Source organism: Patagioenas fasciata, chromosome 11, assembly GCF_037038585.1.
Source record: "Patagioenas fasciata isolate bPatFas1 chromosome 11, bPatFas1.hap1, whole genome shotgun sequence".
Lineage (NCBI taxonomy): Eukaryota > Metazoa > Chordata > Aves > Columbiformes > Columbidae > Patagioenas > Patagioenas fasciata.
In genome coordinates this window covers 21,480,009-21,497,291 of record NC_092530.1, presented here as the reverse complement: position 1 = coordinate 21,497,291, position 17,283 = coordinate 21,480,009, and the positions used below count along the sequence as shown (strand labels likewise).

General features: G+C 47.6%; 1 protein-coding gene across 1 annotated transcript in view; it reads right to left on the bottom strand.

Moving 5' to 3' along the window:
* The window catches only part of FHL1 (four and a half LIM domains 1), a 30,250-nt gene extending 15,103 nt beyond the window's left edge, over window positions 1-15,147 (bottom strand). The window contains exon 1 of the mRNA XM_065846473.2: window positions 14,986-15,147. The gene's annotated coding sequence lies outside the window, so the exon portion shown is untranslated. The remainder of the gene's footprint in view (window positions 1-14,985) is intronic.
* Between the last annotated feature and the right edge of the window lie 2,136 nt (window positions 15,148-17,283).

Genomic DNA, 17,283 nt, shown 5'->3' with positions numbered 1-17,283 from the left:
TGCTGCCATCTGCTCTGTGGGTCCCCTTCACACATGCTCCCGACTGGCACTTCTTCCCGTCACCTGTTGCTGACATGGCAGCCTCTGGATGCTGCTGAAAGCCAAGTGACACCGAGCCTTGGGGGGAGCGTCTGTGCATAAATCAAGAGCTGGTTTGTGGACCCAAAGCTTTGTTCAGCTCCTGTTCCCCACTCCTGGCTATGCTGGGGTTGGAGAACAGGAGCTGCAGCACAGTGGGGCCCAGGGACTCACAGCAGCAGCCCCAGGGTATACAGGTACTGGTGAGAGCTGGGGTGAGGAGACACTGCAGCAGGATTAGGGGTGCCTTTGAATCACCTGCACCCAGAAAGTCCAGTTCATCTAAACACTGCTCCCTTCTCCCTGTGGCTCATGGTTATATTATTGAGAAGATGCCAAATCGACCTCTCCCAGCAGCAAGGAGAGCCTGCTGTGGTCCCTACGGTTTGATTTAGACATTCAGTACAACATCATAAAGGGACAGTCAGTCCGAATAGGCTGCAGATTTTTTATTTTTCAGTCTCTTAGAAAGACAAAAGTATTTGTCTTGACACATGAGGTTAAACATGGGCTATGTTTCTCTTTCCAGCTCTGTCTCCCATGCCCCTCTGCCTCAACTTGGTCTGTGGAGCTGTGCGTGTGCAGGCAGCAGGCTGGGAGGCTCGGCAGGCTGCCCGCAACCCCATCACATGAGCTGCAAGGTAGAAACGACAGGTCTGAATGCACATGGACATTGGCCAACCCTAGAGGGACACAAAGATGCCCTTTGCTCTTCCTGGGAGAAAGATCCACATGTACTGCCAAGACTGGTTTGATTCAGAGGCTCTGTAAGAGCATCAAGTGCATAACTGGGCTAAAAAGCCTCAAACACAGCATTCCCCTCTTCCACCATGGCTTCACCCTGGCTTCAGAGCTGAGAAAAGTAACTTGAGTCCCTGTCAAATAAATACCACACTGATCCCAGCCAGGCAGTCTTTTCCGGGAAGGATGAGGGCTGATGAACACTCACAGCAGTATAATTCTACCATACCCACACAATAAATGCTCATGTCAGGGCTTCACAAAGTTGTCAGTGAGACACCACTGAAATAATATTTCATAACCTGCATTATGCTCTCTGCACTCTTAATTGCTTTCAATTACGCTTTTCACAGGCATGACAGCTGGCTGAGTGGTGCTCACCCCTGGTGAAGTTAAACAGCTCACTGTGGAGAGAGTACAGAAGGAGGTTCAGCTATTGGTGTGCATCACTGCTTGAAAGCCAGGTCATTCACCTTCCCTGCAAATCTACCCACAACAAGTCAGACATTAGCAGCTACCCAGACATCAGCTACAAGACCTGAGCTCTCCAGCATTGCCCACACTGGTTTTCAGTAGCCCTGCTGTCCTCTGGCATTCGTTCAACAGCACCTGGCAGCAAGAAGGACTCACAAGACAGGTGCTGCAGGCAGTGCCTGAGCTCTTCCTCTGAAGTCTGGGAATGCTTTCAGTGCGATGTTTTCCACCAAAACATCATGTTCCTGGGAAGCTGCTGGGCAGGTGGTTCTGCAGACCTGCTTCTTCCGCCGCCACAGCACAGTGGGCCAAGCCAAAAGCCCACACAAGCGATGCTCTGCAAGAGCAAGGAGCTTGGGTGTTTCCCCTTAAAGAGCTTCATTTTCAGGAGAGGAGAAAAAAGGGCTGTTTGTGGGTGGACTGTGATTCTGGCAAAATACCCTCCAGAAATTCAGCACTGAGGATAGAAAACTTCAGCTCAGGCAGTCAGAGATGGGTAAAGCAAATGCTTCTCACAAAAAGGCTGGGCAGAAGCACACCGTCTGGCCAAGGGTGAAGACAGGCCACCGCTTCAACGAGAAGGACGTGTCCTTCCAAGCATTGGCACACCGGTTGGGAAGGTTCCCTGGCAGCCAGCACACCATCAAAGCACTGCCCAGACTTGGCACAGGCCCCAAGTGCTGATTTAGAGCTGATAGGAGCCAGCATATGTGTTTAGCAGGACAACCAGCCCATTACCCTGGGCACAGGACAGTCGCCTGGAGCAAGATTAGCGTTTGGCTATCGACACCTTCAGTTGTTAGTGCTGGTGGCTGAAAGGACCAAATCACCCTTGTTATGTGGCCATTTTAAAAATAACCTTCCCCAAAGCCCCAGAGTGCATAATCCGGTGTCTGTCTCGGCTCCAAGAGCCGAAGGAGATCAGCTTGCAGGGCTGATGGGTATTTTTGGGCACTCTGACTAATTGTCAGGACATATGCTGAGCATTCTTCATAAGGAAAAACAAAGCTGCAAAGTCCCTTCCAGTGAGGCCTATGGGGTTGGATTAGTCACAGAAGTTATTCTCAGAAACCCCTGCTTTGGGAGGGTTAGATTTCATTTCCAACTTCAGCGTGTTTTAAAATGGAGGAAGGCGTCCACACTTACAACGAAGGCTCATCCAGGCTGGGCTGTGTTGCACCAACAACAACAAGGGCAAGAGAAGTAAAAGCCCTTCCCCTTGGAGCAGCTTCAAATTCACAGCTGCTTTTTTGGCACCACATCACACAGGCACTTGCTGGCCGTGCCAGGGGACATGGTCCAGGACAGTTTGGGGATGTGCTCTGGGACAAGCCAAGGAGAAGACACCCACCAGAGGGAGGGGAGGAGGCCCACAAGCACCTACCACTTGTCAGATGGAGCTGTGGTGCAGCCTAAGACACTCTGCTCTGGTCCTGCATTATCACACGTTTCCTGTGCTGAAACAGATGCCATTTAACTTTCTCCTTTGCTCAGGCTTAGCTTCAGCAGCCATTCACACTAACATTTTGCAAGACATCCCATCAAGTCTCTGTTAAAGCCCAATTAATTTAACCACCCCCATCACCCTGCTCAGCCAGGCTCTGATTTTGCAGGGAAGTTGGAGCCCTCACCAGAGTAGGAGGCCATTCACACTGATGCTACTGAACTTGTCTTTGGCTGCTCTTTCCCAAACTGACTTCCAAGAGACTCAGACAAAACCAGAGGAGTCAGCCAGACTTCCAGAAGACCACAGAGCCCTGATAAAGTATTATTTTGCCAGCCATGACCCTGTTCCTCCTTCCATGCTCAAAAGCAAGAGATTCCCAGTTCAACAGCTCCAGAACCTGGATAATTTGTTTTAAAATTATTTATTTTAAAAGGAACCTGATTTTTTTTCTTGCAGTTTCTTGCTGCTTCTCCTCTGAACAGCATCTTTTACCAGTCTCAGCACCTCAACAGCTCTTTGCTCTTATGCGAGCTTAAGCCAGCTCTCATGCAGCTCAATTTTTCTGCACTTATTTAGACAACAAATAAAGCACCCGTGCGCAACATCTCCACAACACTCTGTGACACACAAGCCCAGAGCAGCCCACGTTTCCTCACCACCATGCAAGGCCTGGGTGCACTCTGCATTTCAGCCCAGAAGCTGTTTCGGTGCTTTGAGCCCCACTGCTGTCTCACCCTGTGCTGCTGGCCCACACACTTGTGCTTTCCCCTTTCTCTGGCATATATCAAACCTTGTTCTTTTCATTCAGCAGAAACACTGCACCAAAAGCACACATATCTCAGGGTGATGAGAACTCTCTGAAGTCTCCACCATTGCTTTCTGCATTTTTTTCCCCCCAAGGTGCACAGCAATTTCCACTGAGGATAAGTGTTGTCAATTCAATTTCTAATAACGGCATTAAAATGTATGAGCCATTTCTCTGGAGTCAGGGATAATATTTTCAAAGTGCCTGTGTGATACAGGAATGTAAATCTCATTTTTCATAAAGTGATAAGGATCCTGGGTCTCCCTGGAAATCATGTTAAATCAGAGCTGGGCAAGGACTCCATAAAAAGCATTCTCCATGGGGTCGGCTAGAAAACACTGATTCAAATTTAAAAAAAAAAAAAAAAATAGAAACAAAAGAAAAACAACACACAAAAACCAAAAACACACCACCACAACAAATATCTTTAAATCTTTCGTCAGGGTTAGGATTCAATTTCAGTCAAAAACAGAGAGACCCAGCCCAGAATGGTGCTCTGCCTGCAGGCCAGAGCCCTGCCCTGGTTTGCCACATCCCAGCTGAGCATCCTCATCTGCAGGACAGAGGCTCTTTTGGAAGGGAAGGAAAAGTCGGGGCAGAGGAATTCACCTCCCTTCAACACCCTCCCACTCTAGTTTTCGGGTAACCTGGCAAAAATTCAGTTGCTTTGGCGTCTTTGGAAATATTAAGATCAGTAGACTAATACTTGGCAAGAGCCAGTTCATCCCAAAGCAGTACAGGGAGGTGATGTTATTTATGCTGCTGAATTTAATTTGCCTCTCGTTTGCTGAAACAGCAAATACCTTCATCCCCCACATCCACAGGGACAGGCTGGGGTGTTGGGAGGCAAGAGAAGCTCCCCTCTTCTCTCCCATGCTCCCACCCATGGTCTCATGGCAGCACTGAACACTACAGCACTTCTATCAGTGCTCACTGTTGGAGTAACAGGCAAAGTCTATGGCCTGTTACATTTATTAACCACAAACCTTGGAATAAGAAAAATAAGGTACTTAGAAGATTGTTTGATTTTAAACACGGAAATAATAAACCAACTGGAATTGGTACAACCACTTATGAGTTTGATTAAGCCATCCTCCACGCTGTGGCTGGATCCAAGCCTGAAAATGGTTTTGTTTTCTTTTTCAAGTAGCAGTGAGACAATAAATCCAGGGACAACAAGTAACATAGTCTGCAGAGAAAAACAGTTATTCTCAATACAACTGCTGCTAGCTGTCAAACTACTGTCCAAATAAAACTATTATAGGATTGGCTCTATGTCACAAAAAAAGCAGTGCTAATTGCACACAAGTGCCAGAGAAAACTGTCAAAAAGCTAAAGCAGATGTGAAACAGTGGTTTGCTTTCTTTCGAAACCAGCTTGTGCAGCTGCATTGCATGAGAGCCCACAAGTACCCATGTCCCGCTGGGGATGCTGTGGGACAATGGGGAAAGGGTGAGGCTTCCAAATCACCAAGGACTTTTCCTACAAGAGCAAGGACTCTTCTGTCCCTGTGATAAAGTTACACCTCTTGAGCCAAATTCTCTTTTCAGCTGCGCTAGAGCAAGCCCAGTAGCAAGCCTTGCCTGCTTTGTGCCAGTGTTGAGCAAGATTAGACTTGGTCCTGGCCAAGTCCAGGATCTGCAAAGCGCAGCAGTGTTTTTGTTGCCCAGAGACAGCCAAAAAGCAAACATGCCTTGAAGGAGGTGAAACACCGGGGTGGGGACATGCTGCTGGGGGAGGACATGGGGAACAGAGTCACTGCAGACCTGCAGGGATGCCTGTCCCAACCCCAAACACTAACATGCACTGCTTCACCCCACAGAAAAGAGGCAACAAAAAGGAATATCGAACACCACTTGCAAATCATTCAGACGCATGTCAGACGTGCCATGTCTCATCTCCAAAGAGCTGCTGAAAGCAAAAGATAAAATGCCATGGTGGCATTTGTAGGTTTGTCAGCTGCCTGCCAGCTCAGCTACGGAGAGCGTGGGTGCAGGACACAGGGCTGTGGCGTGCAGCAGTCACACAACTCAAAACCAGGCACTGGGACGGTCCAGGCACGGCATGGAGCGCACTACCAACCCTCTAAAAGGCAGATGCATATAGGTTAACTCATGCCTCTTTCACCCAAATCTCACTCAGTAATAACTCTTCACATTTCAATCGCCTTCTTTCAAATGCTGACCCACTCCAGCTATTAGGGTTTCATAAAGCCCTTCCCTAGCACCGATGGTTGAATTGATGGGACTCTGTCATGTCACCAAAGCATTTCCCACATGGCTCCGGAGAGGAGCTGGAAGAAATCCACCCACAGGCCTGGAAGGGGCTTGCAAGAACACAGAGACAAATCACTCCACGCTTGTAAAATTATAATAAAAAACTTCCAAAATACAAAAACAACCCAGCTGAAGCCAATGCCCTTTTTATAAATGTGACCTTCATTCCTTGTTCCAGAAAGCCAAGATGTTAATAGGAAAAAAAAAGGGGGTTTTACATCATGTGAGTAGGTTCATGGATTACATTTCAGGGGATCTGCTTTTGTCTGCATTTGTGCTGTTGATAATTGTTATCTGTTTTTTTTTTTTCCACTGGTAAATAAGTCTTAAAAGATTTGGTGAAATCCATCAGTGGGCCACTGGGAAGGGGTTTATGCATTGCTTCATCAAGACAGCTGCCAGGCAATACAGTGATTTATTTCTACGTCATTTCATGTATTGGATAACTCAGCAACAGGGAGCAAAAACCAAGAAAAGGGAGAAGCAGAGACAACTGGCACACTTTTGTAAGCCTCCCCCTGTAGCACCCTGGTGCAGAGGGACAGACAGTGCTTCCTCCTACAGACAGACTTCGGTAGTTACAAACTATTTCTTCAGAAGATATGAATTCATTGAATGCAAGTACACCTGGAAACACCTCCACCTTTGCAGAGAAAAGTACAGGATGCTCTCAGAGCTTTGCCTGGACCCCTTTTGGCCGGGCTGCCAGAGAGACCAAGCGCAGCACAGCCAGCTGTCCCGTGCCAGCCCCCTTATCCCAGGCCTTGGCTCTGCAGCAGAGCACAACAAATCCATTTCTCTGCTTGCAGTGGCTGCTCCCACACTGCTCGCTGTGCCCTGGCAGGAGGTGACCACAGTGGCTGTCCAAGCACAGGTCCTCCTGTCACCCAGTGTCACCTGTGGGTTTGTTCCTGGGAGAACCTGGAGGAATGGACAGACAAAGCTGCTGAACCCTGCCACAGCATCAGCCCTTCAAAAGCCAAGCCCTGATTTACTGAAATTTGGAACACTTCTGGGTGAAATAATAGCAGAGCACAAATTTTTGAGCTCCTGCCCCAAGTATGTTGCAGAAGAGGGTGAGGTTTTTCCAAGTCCTTGCTCCAGCCCCTGGAGCAGCAGCAGGGGAGAGGCTCTGCCCACCAGAAACACTCATCTAACCAGCTCTGTAAAACCAGTCCTTGTCTACAAGTCAAGTATCTGGGTTTTCCCCACAATCCCTGCATCAGGAGGGGCTTCTAAGAGATGGGAGACAGCAGAGACCATCTCTGCAGCACCTTAATCCACCTGCAGGGCTCCCCAGCCCACCAGGAACATCACCACCACGCTTCCACAAATTACAAAACACTGGCATCAGCAACCAGCCTCACACACCATCCCCTGCTCAATCTCGTTTGCAAGGCAAAAATCTCTCTGGCACAGCAGCTCACGCAGCATCCAAATGTCGGTGGAGCAGACAGCGTTTCTGGCGCTGGCTCCTTTTCCATCTGGCTGCTCCAGCTCAGGCACCGACATTGCTCAGAGGATGAGCTCATCGCTATTTCAGGTTGAATTTGCACTTGGCGATCTCCCTGGTAACCAAAACAAATTACTCATTGGTTTATAACAGATTTATTGGTTGTTTGTTTCAGTGTCTAGTGAAGTACACAGAGAGCTTCACCACATTATGGCACCAACACAGCCTGGAGTATGAGCACGCAGAGGACGGTATTTACGGGCTTTGCTATGGAGATGGGCTGTGTTGGCACTGGAGGGCAGAGGGAAAGCTGACTTCGGGCCAGACCCCCACATTGTGAAACTGCAAAAAGGAGGTGGTGAGGCACGGTCTTTGCTTACACACACCCGGGTGCCCCTGCATGGCAGCCTCTTGCCATCCCAGACACCAGATGGGTGTCAGCCTCCTCCAGCACATCAGAGTAACCAGGGGGATGCTGTTTGCAGTCCTCTCCAGCCACGAATCAATCTTTTGCTGAAACAGGTATCAGGACAGTCTGACATTAACATATCCACTGACACCAGCCATCATCAGCTTCATTTCACGTGTCACAACTATGAGGATATAGCTGGTTATAGGTCTTCCTGCCTGTTTATGCTCTTAGGCAGGAATTTCCTCCCATTGATCATCGCATGCATCAGCATGAACAGCACTGAGAAACAGGACTAACCCCAGGGCATCTGCTTGTGCTTCAAAGAGATCAGCAGTGTCCGTTTTTCTGTCATTCCTAGACCTAAGCCAAGATCCAGATCGAATCACCTCTTATGTTTAACAAAGAGTTTGTTGTTTTATTTCGTTTTTTACTGAATGTGGTTTTGCAAAAAAAAAAAAGATGAACTCTACTCCGACCAGCTCAATCCAGCAAGCCAAAGTCAAGATACGTAATTCATGGCTGAGCCCCCAGTCCAGCTTTCTGAAATTAAAACAGGCAGATTGTGTCCTCTATGCTCTGCAAGAATCCCATCCCACCACAGAGACAGATCTAGAGTCAGAGTTTCAACCTTCAGCTAAAAATCATTATGGTGATACTGGTATAAGAGTTGGGAAGATTACGGCAAGAGGTGGACGACATGCTCGTGCATCCAACAAATCAAATCTGGACAGAACCAAACAGATTTACGTGCCCACCGAGTGCCTTTGTGCCTCTCCCGTCCTGCTCCGATGCTGCCACCCAGGCCATTTCCAGAGGCAGCACTGAAATTCATTATACAGCAAGTGGCATTTACCTGGCAGGCTGTCCCAGAGGGAAGCGTGACTGGCTTTCAATCGGCAGAGCAAGGATAGATAGGAAACAGTATTTGCATGTGTTGAGTGAAATATATAGCTCTGTGTATTTTTAAAGCGAGATGAGCCCAGGGAGAGAGAGAGAGAGAGATTCTTGCAGCCTGCACTGCTCGTTACTGCCTCTCCTACAGAACTGTCAGAAGCAAGACCAGGTCAAGACGACACTTAGAGATGACCAGGGAATTTTCAAGTGGAAGCAAATCAGAATTACCCAGATTTCTGAATAAGGACCACACAGCCCTGTGTTTCTGGAGATGCTGTCCTGTCTGCCTTTGCGTTCTCTCAAACCACCTACTGCCCCATGGTTAATGCTGTACCAAAGAGCAGGACATGGTGCCAGGCCCCCAGGATGCATTCAGGATCTTGATGTTGCCTCCACAGGGTGTTCATCTGGAGAGATGTCAGCCAGAACAACTCATCCAGCCCATCCACAGGATTAGGTAAGTCATGCTAGAAAAATCTCCGTAGTACCCAGCAGTGCATGAGTGCACAGAGCTGTCCCAGGGCAGCACATCTGGGATGCAGATAGTCCTGGGGATGTCACACCTATGGGGTATTTTAAAGAGTTCTTTGCTATGTCAATGCAATGAGAAGCACAGAATGAAATGGAAAAGGCTCAAGAGTCCAAAAATGAAACTGTAAGACAGAAGCTGGAGAGGCAGGCAGTGCCTCAGAAGTGACTAATTCCAAACCTTTGCTCCAATGTTTATTATAGAAAAGAGCAGATAAGAGAGGTGACTGATGGTAACAACTGCCAGGGGTAGCCAGTCCCAAGTTAAACAAATAGCAAATGCCTTGCAAGTAGCCTGCCAAGTCAGAATGGTTCCCACAACTTGGGGCATTTCTTTAAAAGAAAGTACAGTATTTTCTCCCACCCCAGCATCCTATCAGCAATGGGGGAGCTATATTTAGGGTGGTTTCATAGTTACTCTTAAGGACATCTTTGGTCAGAGACCACTGGAAGCACATGAAAACTGAATATTCCCCAATGGAGGCATTGAGGAAGAGCCGGGAGCCAATTCCTCACAGGAAAACCAACTAACAACCACTGTGGGCTGGACCAGCCATGGGTTTTGAGTGATGAACCACTTTATTTTTCTTAGCAAAGGAAGAAAGGCACATCCAGCACACTGGCTCATAAGTTAGAGTTCTGGAGGACTGACTGGATTTTTCACTCTCTCTGGCCAAGCAAAACAGTGGAGAGCAATTCTTGCTCAGCCAGAAGCTCTGAAGTCCTCTGCTGCTTAAACACTGTGTAAGACATGAACCCTCACATGCTGGGGCAGCTGCTTTGGTATTAAAGCTGGCTTGAAGCAAAATCAGTGGATCACAGAACTCTGTACCAACCATGCCTCCCCATAGAAGTCGCTCGGCTCGTCCAGCACACACAATTGCTTGGTAACAAGCGGGTCTCTTAAACCCATCATTTCAGCAGGTAGACACCACTGGAGCCAGATATCTTTTGATTTGAAGCTCACCCTATCTCAAAGCATCATAAAGCATTAAGGTCTCTGATGTCTTAAAGACAAGTGGGAGGATTTTCCAAGAGGTAAAGCTTTTCTGTTATAAAAACAAAACAAAACACAAAACCATCCAAAAAACCCAACACAACAACAACAACCAACCAAAAAAACTATTTCTCCTGTTCTTCCTCCCATCTACATCACAGTAGGGACACCAGAACAGACCCATTTCACTGTAGCTCTGCAGGTCAACAAGTAAAATGGCTCTGAAACCTTGAAACCTTTTGGTTCAAATTATTATAACGGTCATTCAGCCTCCTGTGGGCACTTTTCCACTCGGGTTCGGTTTCCCCTTTCTGTGGTGTTAGAAACAAGGAAGCCGAAAACCCACCCTGCAGTTCTCCTTCTCAGCAGGAAATCAGTTGCTTGAAGCAAGGTTTGTCCTTCTTTTCATTAGAGGCCTGGGTGGCAGCTGGTATTCTGCGTTTGATCCAACAGATCACGAATGCAGCCAAATCCAAGCACTTCTAAACCATCACAGTTAACGCCTGCTGACTGTCTCCTCATGTGCCAAACAGCCAGCTCTGCCAAGCAGGAGGAAGGTAGAGACACATCCCAAATTAGTTACCAGGGTCACCTCAAGGAACACAAAACAGATCTGACACAACTATGGAAAGAGTGGGTTTTCTGAAAACACCAAGCTGAAGTCAAGAGGTTTTGAATTTCCTGTTTACAAAAATAATGCAATTCTGTAACACCATCCAAACCAATATCATAACTTCTGCCTTAAAGTTTCCAGTCAGGCGCACAGCAAAATACCAGCCTTTGCACCCTGGCTGCAGCTCCCTTGCTGTCAGGAACCCTGTCCTGGCTCTCCAGCTTTTTCCAAGGCACTCTTTAACTTGGTCTGTTTTGAAAGAGTGCTTCCTCAGGACCCTGTGTATCCCATTCCAGTGTGGCTATAATGCAATCCTTGCCTTGCTTTTGAATAGCTCCAAGGCCCTGAAATGTCATTTTAGCCCTGCCCTGCCACAGGACATGAGCCCTATTCGCCAGGAGGGAAGAAGCTGTTTCCTCAGAGGGAGATCAAAAAGCTGGAGAAGCACAAGAGCATCCACCCATCCCTCCCCCAGACGACACCACTTTCTCTTGCTCTGACAGCAGGAATTTGCTCTGGCAGCATTCTTGGCACCACACACGCCTGAACTGTTCTGAAAGCACCAAGGGCCAAATCCTGCTTCAACACACGCTGCAGGGACATGTGGGGAGGGTGAACGCTGCCCCGCTGAGAACGCTTTTTTGTGGCTTTCCACATGGCAACTTGGAGCAAAGCCTTCGTGGGAAATACTTAGAGCAGCAAAACGAAACGGTCTCTGGTAGAAGGAGAGGTTTTTTGGCTACAGGCTTGGGCAGGGCGAGCGCATGATATGCACAGCACCCACATCCCCTGGGACCGAGGGCAAGAAGCTGGGACAGGGCTCCGTTTTCCTGGCACCTACCCCCAGGCTCAGCAGCACCCACCCAGCACCCAGAACTCATCTTAATCCAACTTTGTGACCGACTCCAGACACCACAGGACTAGTGCCCTGCACCATAATCCTTCTTTAAGGGATTTTACTCCACCAATTTGCACATCATTTCAGAGCCCAAGTTTCCTCAGTTTTATTGCTCAGCTTGCACATTCCCTTTGGACACAGGCGGAGGGATCAGAGGGAGAAACGCTCATCACAGACCAGGCTCAGCACCTTGGCTCTGATTCGTCACTGCAGAAGCCAGCTGGGGTGACATCCACAAAAACCTCCAGTTAGAGCACATCAGGGAGTCTTAACACATTGGGTTGCATCCTGCCCATGAATCCCAGGGAAGCCCCAGCACCTCTGCTCCTACGCGTGGCTGCAGGCAGGGGTTTGCCAGGAGAACTGAAACCAGAATATATGGCACAGTCCTTCTGAGGCCATGCTGCAGAAATGGAAGCATGTGTTTATCTAAATAGCATTTAAGCCTTTAGAGTCCCAGTGTCTCAAGGGCCATCTGCTTAAAACTCCTCTCCAAACTGGAGTATTTAAATGAAACATGAGATCTCTTCTCTTCCTCCCAAACTGCCTCTGCCAAAATCAGACAAGAAATGACTGATCTCAAACACTTCTGCTTTGTTACTCTCTCTGTCTGCACCTTCTGTAACAGAGAAAAAAAAAAAATAAACAGAAAAAGAAAAAGGATCCCAGTGAATCAAGCTGAAGTACTTACAATGCATTTTTTATAATAAAATCACAGGTCATATCTGGAATGGTTTATTGTACAGACATTATTGCACTCCCACATGCAGGTCAGAAGATGATGGTAGCTGAGGACCACAAGGATGAGGGGCTGGCACCGGCTGCACGGCTCAGCCCTCCACACATCTGCTGGTGACACCTGCATCTCGGCGTGGCCCCAGGGGAAGCTGGGCACCAGCCTGAACCTGCCCATTGCTCTCCAGGAAGCTGCTCCAATTTATTAGTAGGAACAGCCCCAAAGCCTGAGCAAGCTTTGCATGTTGCCGGTGGCAATGTTCACCTTGCTGCATGTAATACCAGTGGGACTCCAGGTCTAAGCAGCACCACAAAAAAGGAAAGTGATAAACATAGGCTGGACAGGATTGTCTCATCAGGAAAGATCAGAGGAATTTTCCAAGGTTCTTTAAGGAATTGACACCTAAACCCTCCAGTGCATCTGCTGGAGAGGGAGTAAACTTAAAAGGACATAATTCACACAGGCTACTGCTGAGGGGACAGTATTATTCCTGGCTTACATCATTAGTTGTTTTCACTGAAGCACTAGAAGTTTCAGCCATGTCCCAGCTCCCACCCAGGGCTAGGACCTGCACATCCTGACAGCAAGTCTATGTTTACAAGATGATGAGGAAAATAGTCACAGCCGTGGTACCCAGGAACTGCATCAAAGGAGCACAAGTTTCCACCAGCACGCACACAGCACTGAAAGGGCTGTGGCATATTCTACAACATGCAACAACCTTCTTTTCACACGAGTATTACACAAAAGAAAGCAAGTTGCTTCTTGGAGGGCAGTTACTGAAAGATTTGTTATATCCTAGTGCAATGGGTGTGGACTGTAAGTCACGTTACGTGATGTGGGTTTAGATCAGAGATAAAGTGCATCCTACAGCATTGTTCACCTATTCAAGGACAACAAACAGGGACCCGACAGGGCTCCCATCAGCTGCTTTGTACCATATGTCTGTATTTTCCATTCATGGTACAGTTCGATGGGAAGGTTGTTTCCGAAATAAAGGCCAGCCAAGATGGGCAGGGAGTGTTTATTTTCAAGTGTTTGAGTACCCTAAACGTTGCCTCCTTTGAATAGCTGCCATTATTTACATCCAGGCAGAGAATTATACCAGCATACATGGAGGCGAGCCATCGTTCACAGTGGGGAATAAATTCTCCTGTCCGAAACACTTCAAGAGCTCAGTCCTACAAACCTCCCCCAGCCAGAATTCCCCAAGAGCAGTGCAAGTCAGAAACCAGCTGTAAAACCCCAGCCCAGAATTGTGGTGTTAGGTCCAAAACACTTAACCACCATTTTTCTAGCAGGTATTAGTCAAGAAGGAATTATTTTTTTATACTGAACTCTTTAAGGAGAAATTAAGAACTGGTTGGTACTCAAGAATGCTGCAGTGAGAGGGAGGTGAGAAAAGAGGAGGGTGTTGTCACTGAAGTGAACTGAGTGCTTTTATCATTAAAAAATAAAGTTTAAATGTTAAGCCATATTTGGTTGCTTGACCAGCTATTTGCTTTGTACGTCATGGCTTAAGAATTTAATCAGTTTCCTTTCTGAAGATTTTTGTTGTTGTTTTTTTTTAAAAGAACGCTCTTCCTCTCAAAACAAGGTAAAAGACTAATTGTTATGTGGATTGTTTTAATCATTTCCCCCCCCCCTTTCAAATGCTAGATTTCAGTGATTTAAAAAGCAGACAAAACCATTTCTAAACCACAGACTAGCTCCTGCTTACACAATACAAATGGGACCAGAGTCACACACGTTAACTTATCTTTTGACCACTTGCTAAAGAAACGATCAATGACAGAAACGCCCGTCTTGCAAATACATGGGTGACTAGTTTCACTCACAAATCGAGATAGATCTGGGGTGCGGTATTTGTATGAAGACAAAGGTGTTTGCATTCACATGGGGAGAGCTATTCCGTAATACAAGAGTAAAGAGGAAGATGTAATAACTATTAGCTACAAGCTTATATTTCCCGATTCCCAATTCTGTTACTGCCAGCCGGCTTCCCAGGATTCAGAGGGTATCAGTCCCCACTTTCCAAGAGCATCACGTTACCTGAGAGCCCACAAAAACAGCCACTGCTTTAGCTATTTCCTCCCCAGCTGTCATTAAGAGTCTCAAACAAGCACATCCGATCACCTGCCCAGGAAAACACACGGCTGGCAGTTCTTAGACGGCAACCACTGCAAACACTCCCTAAACACCCCCTCGGCTGCGAAGAAAAGAGAAATTTATACCTGTATTTATACCCCAGTGGCTGCCTGTACTTTAAATGCCACCACCTTCCAGGAGAGAGCACATGTATCAGAAGAAGAGGATTCAAGAGAAGTCAGAAGCAAGAATTTAAGTAAATTCCACCTGCAAAATACCCCATAAAACAGAGGCAGTTTCTGAGGTTAACTCAGTGATCCACGTGGAAACTGCTTGCTAGAAAGAGTGGTTTAGAAGTACATCATACACCCACAGGCTTCCCGTTTCCCCAGCCCCGCGCTCACAAACCCTTCCCCAGCAGAGCAGTCACAAGGCAGAGAAAAGACCCAGCCCTAAAAATCCAAAGATCTGCGAAGCATGGGATGCTGAAACGGTCCCTGCCCTGCCAGAGGATGCTCGAGAGGGAGAGAGCGGCATGTGCTTACTGGCTGCTGGAGAGCCCCGAGCTGCTGCCGGGAGGAGGGAGGGATGGACCCAACTCTGCTCGGCACCTCCGCGTTCGGTGGGACGGACGGGGGTGAACGTCGGTCCAGGGGCAGTGTGGCTGGGCTGGGGTGTCCAGCTGGCAGGACAGCGGCTGCTTCGCCACTTATAGCAGGGAGGCGCGTTACAAAAGATTAAAAAAAATAAAAGGAAATAGTCCAGCCAATAGCACAGTTCCTGCCTAGGGAGCAGCTGGAAGGGGGAACAGGCTGCTCCTCCCCACACAGCCCATGGGGGGAAAACCCAACTGGAGACAGCACTTCACCAGCAGAGCTGCTCCCCTGCGTCCCCCCGATAGCAAAGCGCTGTTACTGGGACCAATGGGACCCGGTGGGCTGAGGCAAGCCCTGCTACCCACAAAGTGCTTGGAGCTGTGCTACCCGACCGTTTCATACAAGAGAAGTGTGCCACAAACAAAAGCTGTTTGTGGGGGGATTTGTTGTCAGCCTCCCGTTCTGTCCAAGCTGCCCTGTCCCGAAACTAAAGCTTTTCTGGGCAGCTCTGTTACAATATGTGTCACCTTCAGGTTCATAGACAGAATTTCCAGAACAGAAAACAAACAGAAGGGATGTGTTTCAGGTTAGCAGCCTGCAGGGAAGGAAGGAACCCAGCTGAAGAGAGCACAGCGAAAATTATGCCAAAAGAAGAATATTTTCTTCAAAGCAGACATAAGAAAAAGGACTATTCAGGTAGCAAGTCGTTCCTATTTTTAAACAGATCTGTGCTGCACTACACCAGGCAAATCTGAGAACATTCAAGTCGGTTCCCCCCTGCCCCCCAGCCTCTTTTCTCCATCCCTTATCCCATTTTTTTTTTCTGCTCTTATGTCTTCCAAGTTTGTCCCACTTTCTTCCATGCTTCTGCTATTGGATATGTGGTCCAGCAAGTACATTAGTTTGTGGGGTTCTTTTTCCCACAGGAGGTGCTTGGGTTGGATCTCTTGCTTTTGTGGTGCCTTGGAGAGGCACAGAGTTTCTGACTAATGGCAGGAGAGGCTGGACATCCTGGTGGGGATGCTGGATACATCACCAGTATCCCTGGAAAGCACATCATTATACTTGGACCAAGGAATTTGTGTTTGTTTAGTAAAACAAAGCAAACATTGCATGAGAGCAAACACTCTCTTTACAAACACAATTGCATTTGTGTGTCTCTGTCCTTCCAACAGGTAAATCCCACAGATTCTTCCAACACCCCATTGTCCATATTAACAACATTCCTAGCAGGGATGAGAACACTGGGTTGTCCTGAGATTCAAGGCTCAGACTGTCACCACTTGCCAAGAGCAACTTTAGGCATGCCTAAAATACAGATGTGAAAGACCAACATTATTTATCATTATGGACTGAAGTTCACATTTGTTTTTTCAAGGAATCCAAATACCCATTTCCAGCTCATTTTTCCAACAGTTCTCCCAACAAGCATAAAACTTAGTTACCATCAGAAACAGCTTTTCTCTCATGGCTGTCTGTAACCAACAATCAGACCAACAAGCACATTAGCAAAATCCCCCTACGCCCAAAGTATGATATTGCTTCTGTGACTGCAGCTGCAAAGCTCTGGGAGTCATAAGAAATCGCAGAGACCAAACCCTCTCAAGAATGGGACAGAACATTTTCAATTAGACAAATCAAGCTGAGAGCTGCAGGAGAAGCATGAACTATAGAGTGCTGGGATATAAAGACAAAATAAGCATTGCACAGCTGTAGGAAAATGTCACTGGGGCAAGCTACTCTGCAGCCACCTCTTGCAAGGTTTGTTCCTTCAAAGGAAGGAAGCCTCCTTCTTCTGGCAGCAAGCAAGAATACACGGGATTAGCCAGGAGTACCTGTACTGGTGGAGTTTAGTTAATTCCCCTTCACAAGAGACCAGTCGGTGCCCCTGCCACCACAGGAGTATTTGAGGACTACCCCCGATGCATAGAATCATTTTGGTTGGAAAAGACCTTCAAGATCACCAAGTCCAACCATCAACCCAACACTGCCAAGTCCACCTCTAAACCATGTCCCTGAGAACCTCATCTACACAGACCTTGGAGAAGCACGACTTCGTTGTACATACCGGAGAAGCATGAGCGCACTAGTCAGCTAATAAGCCCAATGGCAGGTACCTGCAGGTCAGCAGCAGCGTAACAAGTGTCCTGTGTCTGCAGGAAGTATCATCAGGCTACTGCCATGATCTTCTGCCTCTTGTTTAAAACATTAGATGCCTTCTACATACAGACTAGAGTTTTCACTGCC